The sequence below is a fragment of the Cupressus sempervirens genome, chromosome 1 (genome assembly GCF_028749045.1).
Source record: "Cupressus sempervirens isolate cs-2001-9-10 chromosome 1, ASM2874904v1, whole genome shotgun sequence".
In the NCBI taxonomy this organism is placed as follows: Eukaryota; Viridiplantae; Streptophyta; class Pinopsida; order Cupressales; family Cupressaceae; genus Cupressus; species Cupressus sempervirens.
The window spans coordinates 609,435,515-609,450,110 of record NC_143118.1 but is presented as its reverse complement, the minus strand read 5'-3'; positions in this window follow the sequence as shown (position 1 = coordinate 609,450,110).

Here is a 14,596-nt window from a genome sequence, read left to right as displayed (position 1 = left end):
AAAAATTTTGCTAGAGCGCCAAGTACCCACCTCATTGCTATAGACAAGGGCTCGCCATTAGATCAACTTCGAAATCGCAGAACGGACGCGGTGTAGAATGGCAACCGCTGCCAAGTCTCTTCCGTAATTGCGTCGATCGAGTGATCGAAGAAGGTGATCTAAGAGAGGGTCCAAGCGTGTAGGCATTCGTTGGGGGATTCGCGCCGATGGCAAAAATTTGTGCAATACCCGAGCAACACCGGACGGAGGTGCAAGACGAGGGCTCCCGTTTTAGATCAAGTTTTAAAATCACCAAGTAGACGCGGTGAGGGGCTGGCAACCGCTGCCAAACCTTTTTCCAAAATTGCGCCAGCTGAGTGACAAGAATACATGATCTAAAGGAGAGTCCAGGAATAGCACCCTCGAGGGTGGGCTTCATGCCCCTCTAATTGATTCAACGTCGCCGTCCACCGTTTCAAAATCCGACATTTCCATCCGCCCTGACAGCGGCGTTGAATCAATGAGGAGGGCACGGGAGAGGCTCGCGGCAACCACCTCTCCCATCGTAACTGCGATAGGCACGCAAAAAATTTTGCTCGAGCGCCAAGCACCCACCTCATGCCTAGAGACAAGGGCTCGCCATTAGATCAAAACTTTGAAATCGCTGAACAGACGCGCTGTAGAATGGAAACCGCTGCCAAGTCTCTTCCGTAGTTGCGTCGGTCGAGTGATCGAAGAAGGTGATCTAAGAGAGGGTCCAAGCGTAGGCATTCGTTGGGGGATTCGCGCCGATGGCATAAATTTATGCATTACCCGAGCAACACCGGACGGAGGTGCTAGACGAGGGCTCCCATTTTAGATCGAGTTTTAAAATCATCGAGTAGACGCGGTGAGGGCTGGCAACCGCTGCCAAACCTTTTTCCGAAATTGCGCCAGCTGAGTGACAAGAAAACATGATCTAAAGGAGAGTCTAGGAATAGCACCCTCGAGGGTGGGCTTCATGCCCCTCTAATTGATTCAACGTCGCCATCCACCATTTCAAAATCTGACATATCCATCCGCCCTGACAGCGGCGTTGAATCAATGAGGGGGGCACGGGAGAGGCTCGCGGCAACCACCTCTCCCGTTGTAGCCGCGATAGGCACGCAAAAAATTTTGCTAGAGTGCCAAGCACCCACCTCATGGCTAGAGACAAGGGCTCGCCATTAGATCAACTTCGAAATCGCTGAACAGACGCGTTGTAGAATGGCAACCGCTGCCAAGTCTCTTCCGTAGTTGCGTCGGTCGAGTGATCGAAGAAGGTGATCTAAGAGAGGGTCCAAGCGTAGGCATTCGTTGGGGGATTCGCGCCGATGGCATAAATTTATGCAATACCCGAGCAACACCGGACGGAGGTGCTAGACGAGGGCTCCCATTTTAGATCGAGTTTTAAAATCACCGAGTAGACGCGGTGAGGGTTGGCAACCGCTGCCAAACCTTTTTCCGAAATTGCGCCAGCTGAGTGACAAGAAAACATGATCTAAAGTAGAGTCCAGGAATAGCACCCTCGAGGGTGGGCTTCATGCCCCTCTAATTGATTCAACGTCGCCGTCCACCATTTCAAAATCCGACATATCCATCCGCCCTGACAGCGGCATTGAATCAACGAGGGGGGCATGGGAGAGGCTCGCGGCAACCACCTCTCCCCTTGTAGCCGTGATAGGCACGCAAAAAATTTTTGCTAGAGCGCCAAGCACCCACCTCATGCCTAGAGACAAGGGCTCGCCATGAGATCAACTTCGAAATCGCTGAACAGACGCGTTGTAGAATGGCAACCGCTGCCAAGTCTCTTCCGTAGTTGCGTCGATCGAGTGATCGAAGAAGGTGATCTAAGAGAGGGTCCAAGCGTAGGCTTTCGTTGGGGGATTCGCGCTGATGGCATAAATTTATGCAATACCCGAGCAACACCGGACGGATGTGCTAGACGAGGGCTCCCGTTTTAGATCGAGTTTTAAAATCACCAAGTAGACGCGGTGAGGGATGGCAACCGCTGCCAAACCCTTTTCCGAAATTGCGCCAGCTGAGTGAGAAGAAAACATCATCTAAAGGAGAGTCAAGGAATAGCACATCCGGGGTGGGCTCCATACCCCTCTAATTGATTCAACGTCGGCGTCCACCGTTTCAAAATCTGACATATCCATCCGCCTTGACACCGGCGTTGAATCAATGAGAGGGGCACGGGAGAGGCTCGCGGCAACCACCTCTCCTATATAAGCTATTAGTGCGAGGCTCGCTCTGCATTAGAAATTAGCGAACACACCGACATCTGCCTTAAAAAATCCAAATCCTTTAAAATTCCTACCAAACAGCCATTCACGACCCAATTTTTTATGGGGTCGGCAGAGGAGCAAAAGATTGTCATCGGTTAGGAGATGTGAGTTCATGGAGCCGAGGGACTGAAATGGTCATCGAGCTCATCCGATCAACTGGATGAATTTCACCTTGAAGGGGCCCCCAATCCAAAAGTTCCGGAGGTCATCTCCTGGAACTCTCGAGAACAAGGCCCATCTTACATGCAAACTCTGCTACTGCGCAAACATAGGTTGCAATTAAAGAGAAATTGCGAGGCCGTCACAATGGCCCGAGGCCAATGGCTCTGACTAAAGTCAATTTTCTCTTGCAATCACCATGCCGTCGTTCACAGAGAGATCTCCCCATTCACTTGTGACGCGACGCACAATCCAAGGTCTAGATGTGAGCTCGCCCTTGAAAGAAAGACCACTTTCCAAGACATCCCCCGATGACACATTGGAATGTCAACCGCTGTCGAACCATTCCCAATGTTGTGCCGATCGAGTTGGCATAGAGGCGACCTTAGGGAGCTCCCGCGTAGCAATCGGGATGTGCTTTCGTGCCCATCTCTCACAAAAACCAATGTCAGCTGTGGACAAATTTGGAATCCAAGGGCTCGCATCCATCGATATCGTCGGCACTGAGTCTATATATTCAAAGGCCACGGAGAGGTTCCGATAAGAGAAGCTCCCCTGCTCGCTCGCACAAACATCCCAAATTCTAGACACAAGCTCCCGCCCTTAGCATCGCTCTCTAGATCACCGCAATGACACATTGGAACGACAACCGCTGTCGAACAACTCCCGAAATTGTGGCAATGGAGTGAGAAAGAAGAGCAACTTTGGGGAGCCGCGCATAGCAAACGGGCTGTGCTGCTGCTTCATTCCGCTCTTATATAGGATCCGAAATCGTTGATTTCGTTTGGAATCCGAGGCTGCATTCGTCCTTTGTGCTCAAACAAGCAATGGCTCTTCTAATCGAATGGCCACGGGGAGCTTCCGATAACAAAGGCTCCCTTGTCACTCGTGATGCACAGGCCAACTGCTAGACGATGGGTCGCCCTTCAGATCCCTGCCCAGGCAACCACGACAACGGCACCATTGGAACGACAACCGCTGCCGAACCATTCTGAAAATTTTGTGCCAAAGAAGTTGTTGCGTAGAGAACGACTCTGGGGGGCGAGCCCTCGCATAGCAAAATCGGGATGGCTTCACGGCCCTCCCAATAGAAACGATGCTGGTGCCAATATTCCAAAAATCCGAATAACGTGTCTTTCGCGAACACCAGCACTGATTTCTATTGGGGAGGGTCGACGAGAACTTTTGGTATCAGAGCTCCCATTGTAGCCGTGATAGGCACACAAAAAATTGCTAGAGCCCCAAGCACCCACCTCATGGCTAGACAAGGGCTCGCCATTAGTAGATCAACTTCGAAATCGCTGAACAGACGCGCTGTGGAATGGCAACCGCTGCCAAGCCTCTTCCGTAATTGCGTCGGTCGAGTGATCGAAGAAGGTGACCTAAGAGAGAGTCCAAGGCTAGGGATTCGTTGGGGGATTCGCGCCAATAGCAAAAAATTATGCAATACCCGAGCAACACCGGACGGAGGTGCTAGACGAGGGCTCCCGTTTTAGATCGAGTTTTTAAATCACCAAGTAGACACGGTGAGGGCTGGCAACCGCTGCCAAACCTTTTTCCGAAATTGCGCCAGCTGAGTGACAAGAAAACATGATCTAAAGTAGAGTCCAGGAATAGCACCCTCGAGGGTGGGCTTCATGCCCCTCTAATTGATTCAACGTCGCCGTCCACCGTTTCAAAATCCGACATATCCATCCGCCCTGACAGCGGCGTTGAATCAATGAGGGGGGCACGGGAGAGGCTCGTGGCAACCACCTCTCCCGTTGTAGCCGCGATAGGCACGCAAAAAATTTTGCTAGAGCGCCAAGCACCCACCTCATGGCTAGAGACAAGGGCTCGCCATTAGATCAACTTCGAAATCGCTGAACAGACGCGCTGTAGAATGGCAACCGCTGCCAAGTCTCTTCCGTAGTTGCGTCGGTCGAGTAATCGAAGAAGGTGATCTAAGAGAGGGTCCAAGCGTAGGCATTTGTTGGGGGATTCACGCCGATGGCATAAATTTATGCAATACCCGAGCAACACCGGACGGAGGTGCTAGACGAGGGCTCTCATTTTAGATCGAGTTTTAAAATCACCGAGTAGACACGGTGAGGGCTGGCAACCGCTGCCAAACCTTTTTCTGAAATTGCGCCAGCTGAGTGACAAGAAAACATGATCTAAAGGAGAGTCCAGGAATAGCACCCTCGAGGGTGGGCTTCATGCCCCTCTAATTGATTCAACGTCGCCGTCCACCGTTTCAAAATCCGACATATCCATCCGCCCTGACAGCGGCGTTGAATCAATGAGGGGGGCAGGGGAGAGGCTCGCGGAAACCACCTCTCCCCTTGTAGCCGCGATAGGCACGCAAAAAAATTTTGCTAGAGCGCCAAGCACCCACCTCATGCCTAGAGAAAAGGGCTCACCATTAGATCAACTTCGAAATCGCTGAATAGACGCGCTGTAGAATGGCAACCGCTGCCAAGTCTCTTCCGTAGTTGCGTCGGTCGAGTGATCGAAGAAGGTGATCTAAGAGAGGGTCCACGCATAGGCATTCGTTGGGGGATTCATGCCGATGGCATAAATTTATGCATTACCCGAGCAACACCGGACGGAGGTGCTAGATGAGGGCTCCCGTTTTAGATCGAGTTTTAAAATCACCAAGTAGACGCGGTGAGGGCTGGCAACCGCTGCCAAACCTTTTTCCGAAATTGCGCCAGCTGAGTGACAAGAAAACATGATCTAAAGGAGAGTCCAGGAATAGCACCCTCGAGGGTGTGCTTCATGCCCCTCTAATTGATTCAACGTCGCCGTCCACCGTTTCAAAATCCGACATATCCATCCGCCCTGACAGCGGCGTTGAATCAATGAGGGGGGCACGGAAGAGGCTCGCGGCAACCACCTCTCCCGTTGTAGCCGCGATAGGCACGCAAAAAATTTTTCTAGAGCGCCAAGCACCCACCTCATGGCTAGAGACAAGGGCTCGCCATTAGATCAACTTCGAAATCGCTGAACAGACGCGCTGTAGAATGGCAACCGCTGCCAAGTCTCTTCCGTAGTTGCGTCGGTCGAGTGATCGAAGAAGGTGATCTAAGAGAGGGTCCAAGCGTAGGCATTCATTGGGGGATTCGCGCCGTTGGCATAATTTTATGCAATACCCGAGCAACACCGGACGGAGGTGCTAGGCGAGGGCTCCCGTTTTAGATCGAGTTTTAAAATCACCAAGTAGACGCGGTGAGGGATGGGAACCGCTGCCAAAACCTTTTTCCGAAATTGCGCCAGCTGAGCGAGAAGAAAACATGATTTAAAGGAGAGTCGAGGAATAGCACATCCAGGGTGGGCTTCATGCCCCTCTAATTGATTCAACGTCGGCGTACACCGTTTAAAAATCCGACATATCCATCCGCCTTGACACCGGCGTTGAATCAATGAGAGGGGCACGGGAGAGGCTCGCGGCAACCACCTCTCCTATATAAGCTATTAGTGCGAGGCCCGCTCTGCATTAGAAATTAGCGAACACACTGACATCCGCCTTGAAAATCGAAATCCTTTAAAATTCCTACCAAACAGCCATTCACGACCCAATTTTTTATGAGGTCGGCAGAGGAGCAAAAGATTGTCATCGGTTGGGAGATGTGAGTTCATGGAGCCGAGGGACTGAAATGGTCATCGAGCTCATCCGATCAACTGGATGAATTTCACCTTGAAGGGGCCCAATCCAAAAGTTTCGGAGGTCATCTCCTGGAACTCTCGAGAACAAGGCCCATCTTACATGCAAACTCTGCTACTGCGCAAACATAGGTTGCAATTAAAGAGAAATTGCGAGGCCGTCACAATGGCCTGAGGCCAATGGCTCCGACTAAGTCAATTTTCTCTTGCAATCACCATGCCGCCGTTCACAGAGAGATCTCCCCATTCACTTGTGACGCAACGCACAGTCCAAGTGCTAGACGCGAGCTCGCCCTTGAAAGAAAGACCACTTTCCAAGACATCCCCCATTCAGTGAAAGAAAGACCACTTTCCAAGACATCCCCCGATGACACATTGGAACGACAACCACTGTCGAACCATTCCCAATGTTGTGCCGATCGAGTTGGCACAGAGGCGACCTTAGGGAGCTCCCGCGTAGCATTCGGGATGTGCTTTCATACCCATCTCTCACAAAAACCAATCTTAGCTGTGAACAAATTTTGCCGCAATGACACCATTGGAACGACGACCGCTGTCGAACAACTCCCGAATTTGTGCCCCGATGGAGTGAGAAAGAATAGCAACTTTGGGGAGCCGCGCATCGCAAACGGGCTGCTGCTTCATTCCGCTCTTGTATATAGATCCGATGTCATTGATTTCGTTTGGAATCCGAGGCTGCATTCGTCCTTGCTCACACAAGCAATGGCTCTTCTCATCGAATGGCCACGGGGAGCTTCCGATCACAAAGGCTCCCTCGTCACTCGTGACGCGCAGCCCAACTGCTTTCCGAAATTGCGCCAGCTGAGTGACAAGAAAACATGCTCTAAAGGAGAGTCGAGGAATAGCACCTCGAGGGTGGGCTTCATGGCCCTCCAATTGATTCAACGTCGGCGTCCACCGTTTCAAAATCCGACATTTCCATCCGCCTCGACACCGCCGTTGAATCAATGAGAGGGGCACGGGAGAGGTTCGCGGCAACAACCTCTCCTATATAAGCTATTAGTGCGAGGCTCGCTCTGCATTAGAAATTAGCGAACACGCCGACATCTGCCATAAAAATCCAAATCGTTGAAAATTCTGACCAAACAGCCATCCACGACCCAATTTATTATGAGGTCGTCTAAGGAGCAAAAGATTGTCGTCGGTTAGGAGATGTGAATTCATGGAGCCAAGGGACTGAAATGGTCATCGAGCTCATCCGATCAACTGGATGAATTTCACCTTGAAGGGGCCCAATCCAAAAGTTCCGGAGGTCATCTCCTGGAACTCTCAAGAACAAGGACCGTCTTACTTGCAAACTCTGCTACTGCGCAAACATAGGTTGCAATTAAAGAGAAATTGCCAGGCCATCACAGTGGCCCGAGGCCAATGCTCCGACTAAGTCAATTTTCTCTTGCAATCACCATGCCACCGTTCACAGAGAGATCTCCCCATTCACTTGCGACGCGATGCACAATCCAAGTGATAGACGCGAGCTCGCCCTTGAAAGGCCAGGCCACTTTCCAAGACATCCCTCGATGACACATTGGAACGACAACCGCTGTCGAACCATTCCCAATGTTGTGCCGATCGAGTTGGCACAGAGGCGACCTTAGGGAGCTCCCGCGTAGCAATCGGGATGTGCTTTCGTACCCATCTCTCACAAAAACCAATCTTAGCTATGAACAAATTTAGAATCCAAGGCTCGTATCCATCGATATCGTCGGCACTGGGTCTATATATTCAAAGGCCACGGAGAGGTTCCGATAAGAGAAGCTCCCCTGCTCGCTCGCACAAACATCCCAAATGCTAGACACAAGCTCCCGCCCTTAGCATCGCTCTCCAGATCGCCGCAATGACACATTGGAACGACAACCGCTGTTGAACAACTCCCGAATTTGTGCCGATGGAGTGAGAAGGACGAGCAAGTTTGGGGAGCCGCGCATGGCAAACGGGCTGCTGCTTCATTCCGCTCTTATATATAGATCCGATGTCGTTGATTTCATTTGGAATCCGAGGCTGCATTCGTCCTTGCTCACACAAGCAATGGCTCTTCTCATCGAATGGTCACGGGGAGCTTCCGATTACAAAGGCTCCCTTGTCACCCGTGATGCGCAGCCCAACTGCTAGACGATGGCTCGCCCTTCAGATCGCTACCCAGGCAACCACCACAACGGCACCATTGGAACGACAGCCGCTACCGAACCATTCCGAAATTTTTTTGCCAAAGAAGTTGTTGCAAAGAGAACGACTCTGGGGAGAGAGCCCTCGCATAGCAAAATCGGGATGGCTTCACGGCAGCTGGATGGGATTTGAATTCATGGAGCCAAGGGAGTGAAATGGTCATCGAGCTCATCCGATCAACTGGATGAATTTCACCTTGAAGGGGCCCAATCCAGAAGTTCCGGAGGTCATCTCCTGGAACTGTCAAGAACAAAGGCCAATCTTACATGCAAACTCTGCTACTGCGCAAACATAGGTTGCAATTATAGAGAAATTGCAAGGCCGTCACAATGGCCCGAGGCCAATGCTCCGACTACTAAGTCAATTTTCTCTTGCAATCACCATGCCGCCGTTCACGGAGAGATCTCCCCATTCACTTGTGACGACGCACAATCCAAGTGCTAGACGCGATCTCGCACTTGAAAGGCCGCGTTCCAAGACATCCCGATGACACATTGGAATGACAACCGCTGTCGAACCATTCCCAATGTTGTGCCGATCGAGTTGGCACAGAGGCGATCTTAGGGAGCTCCCGCGAATCGATCGGGAAGTGCTTTCGTACCCATCTCTCACAAAAACCAATGTTAGCTGAACAATTTTAGAATCCAAGGCTCGTATCCATCGATATCGTCGGCACTGGGTCTATATTCAAAGGCCGCGGAGAGGTTCCGATAAGAGAAGCTCACCTGCTCTCTTGCACAAACATCCCCAAATGCTAGACGCAAGCTCCCGCCCTTAGCATCGCTCTCCAGATCACCGCAATGACACATTGGAACAACAACCGCTGTCGAACAACTCCCGAATTTGTGCCGATGGAGTGAGAAAGAAGAGCTAGATCGAGTCGACGAAAACGGTTAAGCTAGATCGGGTCGGCCAGCATGGCTCGGCCACCATTTTTCGCTGAGAGCTTTTGATATTAAAGCTCCCATGTAGCCGCGATAAGTACACCATGACAAATTGCTAGAGCGTCGAGCACCCATAGCAAATTGCCATTATACCAAGCAACGCCGGAGTGCTAGACAAGGGCTCACGTTTAGATCAAGTTTTAAAACCACCAAAAAACACATGCCATGGATTGGCAACCGCTGCCTCACCTTTTCCAAAATTGAGTCATCGCAAAACATGATCTAAAGGAGAGCCGAGGAAAAGCACTGAGATCGCTTCATGCCCCTTTCATTCATTCAACATCGGCATACACCGTTTGCAAACCCAACAATCCGATCCGCCTAGACACCAATGTTGAATGAATGAAAGGGGCACGGGAGAGGCTCGCGGCAACAACCTCTCCTATATAAGCTATTAGTGCGAGGCTCGCTCTGCATTAGAAATCTGCGACAGCGCGGACAAAATCCTTAAAAATCCAATTCAATGAAAAATGTGACCAAACAGCCATCCACGACACCGTTTTTGGAGCTCGCCCAGATCGGCTCGGCCAGAATGGCTCGCCCAAATCGGCTCGGCCAGCATGGCTCGGCCAGATCGGCTCGGCCAGCATGGTGACTTGCTGACTCGGTGAGAGTACTTCGAACTATCAAGAACAAAGGCCAATCTAACATGCAAACTCTGCTACTGCGCAAACATAGTTTGCAATTATAGAGAAATTGCAAGGCTGTCACAATGGCCCGAGGCCAATGCTCCGACTACTAAGTCAATTTTCTCTTGCAATCGCCATGCTGCCGTTCACAGAGAGATCTCCCCATTCACTTGTGACAATGCACAATTCAAGTGCTAGACGCGAGCTCGCCCTTGAAAGGCCGCATTCCAAGACATCCCGATGACACATTGGAACGACAACCGCTGTCGAACCATTCCCAATGTTGTGCCGATCGAGTTGGCACAGAGGCGATCTTAGGGAACTCCCGCGTATCGATCGGGAAGTGCTTTCGTACCCATCTCTCACAAAAACCAATGTTAGCTGAACAATTTTATAATCCAAGGCTCGTATCCATCGATATCGTTGGCACTGGGCCTATATTCAAAGGCCACGGAGAGGTTCCGATGAGAGAAGCTCCCCTCCTCGCTTGCACAAACATCCCCAAATGCTAGACGCAAGCTCCCGCACTTAGCATCGCTCTCCAGATCATCGCAATGACACATTGGAACGACAACCACTGTCGAACAACTCCCGAATTTGTGCCGATGGAGTGAGAAACGAGAGCCAGATCGGGTCGACGAAAACGGCTAAGCCAGATCGGGTCGGCCAGCATGGCTCGGCCACCATTTTTCGCCGAGAGCTTTCGATATTAAAGCTCCCATGTAGCCGCGATAAGTACACCATGACAAATTGCTAGAGCGCCGAGCACCCATAGCAAATTGCCATTATACCAAGCAACGCCGGAGTGCTAGACAAGGCCTCACGTTTAGATCAAGTTTTAAAACCACCAAAAACACACGCCATGGATCGGCAACCGCTGCCTCACCTTTTCCAAAATTGAGTCATCGCAAAACATGATCTAAAGGAGAGCCGAGGAAAAGCACTGAGATCGCTTCATGCCCATTTCATTCATTCAACATCGGCATACACCGTTTGAAAACCCAACAATCCGATCCGCCTAGACACCAATGTTGAATGAATGAAAGGGGCACGGGAGAGGCTCGCGGCAACAACCTCTCCTATATAAGCTATTAGTGCGAGGCTCGCTCTGCATTAGAAATCTGCGATAGCGCGGACAACTCCCTTAAAAATCCAATTCAATGAAAAATGTGACCAAACAGCCATCCACGACACCGTTTTTGGAGCTCGCCCAGATCGGCTCGGCCAGAATGGCTCGCCCAGATCGGCTCGGCCAGATCGGCTCGGCCAGCATGGTGACTTGCTGACTTGGTGAGAGTACTTCGAACTGTCAAGAACAAAGGCCAATCTAACGTGCAAACTCTGCTACTGCGCAAACATAGGTTGCAATTATAGAGAAATTGCAAGGCCGTCACAATGGCCCGAGGCCAATGCTCCGACTACTAAGTCAATTTTCTCTTGCAATCGCACATGCCGCCGTTCACAGAGAGATCTCCCCAATCACTTGTGATGACGCACAATCCAAGTGCTAGACGCGAGCTCGCCCTTGAAAGGCCGCGTTCCAAGACATCCCGATGACACATTGGAATGACAACCGCTGTCGAACCATTTCCAATGTTGTGCCGATCGAGTTGGCATAGAGGCGACCAAACAGCCATCCACGACACCGTTTTTGGAGATCGGCCAGATCGGCTCGGCCAGCATGGCTCGGCCAGAACGACTCGGCCAGCATGGCTCGGCCAGCACGGCTCGGCCAGCATGGCTCGCCCAGAACGGCTCGCCCAGATCGGCTCGGCCAGCAAGGCTCGGCCAGAACGGCTCGCCCAGATCGGCTCGCCCAGATCGGCTCGGCCAGCATGGCTCGGCCAGAACGGCTCGGCCAGAACGGCTCGGCCAGAACGGGTCGCCCAGATCGGCTCGCCTAGAACGGGTCACCCAGATCGGCTCGCCCAGATCGGCTCGGCCAGCATGGCTTGCCCAGAATGGCTCGGCCAGATCGGGTCGGCCAGAATGGCTCGCCCAGATCGGCTCGCCCAGATCAGCTCAGCCAGCATGGTGACTTGCTGACTTGGTGAGAGTACTTCGAACTGTCAAGAACAAAGGCCAATCTAACGTGCAAACTCTGCTACTGCGCAAACATAGGTTGCAATTATAGAGAAATTGCAAGGCCGTCACAATGGCCCGAGGCCAATGCTCCGACTACTAAGTCAATTTTCTCTTGCAATCGCACATGCCGCCGTTCACAGAGAGATCTCCCCAATCACTTGTGATGACACACAATCCAAGTGCTAGACGCGAGCTCGCCCTTGAAAGGCCGCGTTCCAAGACATCCCGATGACACATTGGAACGACAACCGCTGTCGAACCATTCCCAATGTTGTGCCGATCGAGTTGGCACAGAGGCGACCAAACAGCCATCCACGACACCATTTTTGGAGATCGGCCAGATCGGCTCGGCCAGCATGGCTCGGCCAGAACAGCTCGGCCAGCATGGCTCAGCCAGCACGGCTCGGCCAGCATGGCTCGGCCAGAACGGCTCGGCCAGCATGGCTCGGCCAGCACGGCTCAGCCAGCATGGCTCGGCCAGAATGGCTCGCCCAGATCGGCTCGGCCAGCAAGGCTCGGCCAGAACAGCTCGCCCAGATCGGCTCGCCCAGATCGGCTCGGCCAGCATGGCTCGGCCAGAACGGCTCGGCCAGAACGGCTCTGCCAGAACGGCTTGGCCAGCATGGCTCGGCCAGAACGGGTCGCCCAGATCGGCTCGCCCAGAACGGGTCGCCCAGATCGGCTCGCCCAGATCGGCTCGGCCAGCATGGCTTGCCCAGAACGGCTCGGCTAGATCGGGTCGGCCAGAATGGCTCGCCCAGATCGGCTCGGCCAGATCAGCTCGGCCAGCATGGTGACTTGCTGACTTGGTGAGAGTACTTCGAACTGTCAAGAACAAAGGCCAATCTAACGTGCAAACTCTGCTACTGCGCAAACATAGGTTGCAATTATAGAGAAATTGGGAGGCCGTCACAATGGCCCGAGGCCAATGCTCCGACTACTAAGTCAATTTTCTCTTGCAATCGCACATGCCGCCGTTCACAGAGAGATCTCCCCAATCACTTGTGATGACGCACAATCCAAGTGCTAGACGCGAGCTCGCCCTTGAAAGGCCGCGTTCCAAGACATCCTGATTACACATTAGAACGACAACCGCTGTCGAACCATTCCCAATGTTGTGCCGATCGAGTTGGCACAGAGGTGACCAAACAGCCATCCACGACACCGTTTTTGGAGATCGGCCAGATCGGCTCGGCCAGCATGGCTCGGCCAGAACGGCTCGGCCAGCATGGCTCGGCCAGAACGGCTCGCCCAGATCGGCTCGGCCAGCAAGGCTCGGCCAGAACGGCTCGCCCAGAACGGCTCGGCCAGCATGGCTCGGCCAGAACGGCTCGGTCAGAACGGCTCGGCTAGAACGGCTCGCCCAGATCGGCTCGGCCAGAACGGCTCGGCCAGAACGGCTTGCCCAGATCGGCTCGGCCAGAATGGCTCGCCCAGATCGGCTCGGCCAGCATGGCTTGCCCAGAATGGCTCGGCCAGATCGGGTCAGCCAGAATGGCTCGCCCAGATCGACTCGGCCAGCATGGCTCGGCCAGAATGGCTCGGCCAGAATGGCTCGGCCAAATCGGGACGGTGACTTGATGAACGGACTTAGAGATTCGACTTGGTGGGCCGACCTGGCGGGGTGACTTGATGAACGCACTTGAACGGTCGACTTGGTGGGGTGACTCTATGAACGGACCTAAAGAGTTGACTTGGTGAGATTACTTGGCGGGGTGACTCGATGAAAGGACTTAAAGAGTCGACTTGGTGAGAGTACTTGGTGGGGCGACTTGATGAACGCACTTGAAGAATCGACTTGGTTAGAGTACTTGGTGGGGCGACTTGATGAACGGACTCAAAGAGTCGACTTGGTGAGAGTACCTCCTGGCTCGACTTGATGAGCAGACTTAAAGAGTCAACTTGGTGAGAGTACTTGGCGGGCTGAACTGATGAATGAACATAAACAGTCGGCTTGGTGGGAGTACTTGGTGGGCCGACCTGGTGGGGTGACTTTATGGACGGACTTAAAGAGTCGACTTGGTTAGATTACTTGTTCTGGTGACTTGATGAACGGACTTGAAGAGTCGACTTGGTGGGGTGACTTGCTGAAAGGACTTAAAGGGTCGACTTGGTGAGAGTACTTGGCGGAGCGACTTGATGAACGGACTTAAAGGGTCGACTTGGCGGGGTGACTCGATGAACGGACCTAAAGAGTTGACTTGGTGAGAGTACTTGGCGGGGTGAACTGATGAACGGACTTAAAGAGTCGACTTGGTGGGAGTACTTGGTGGGCCGACTTGATGAACGGACTTATAGAGTCGACTTGGTGAGAGTAGTTGTTCTGGCGACTTGATGAACGGACTTAAAGAGTCAGCTTGGCGGGGTGACTTGATGAAAGGACTTAAACAGTCGACTTGGTCGGGTGACTCGATGAACGAACTTAGAGGGTCGACTTTGCGGGGTGACTTGATGAACGGACCTAAAGAGTTGACTTGGTGAGAGTACTCGGTGGGGTGACCTGATGAACAGACTTAGAGAGTCGACTTGGTGAGAGTCCTTGGTGGGCCGACCTGGTTGGGTGACTTCGTGAACTGACTTAAAGAGTCGACTTGGTGGGAGTACTTGGTGGGGTGACTTGATGAACGGACTTCAAGGGTCGACTTGGCGAGGTGACTTGATG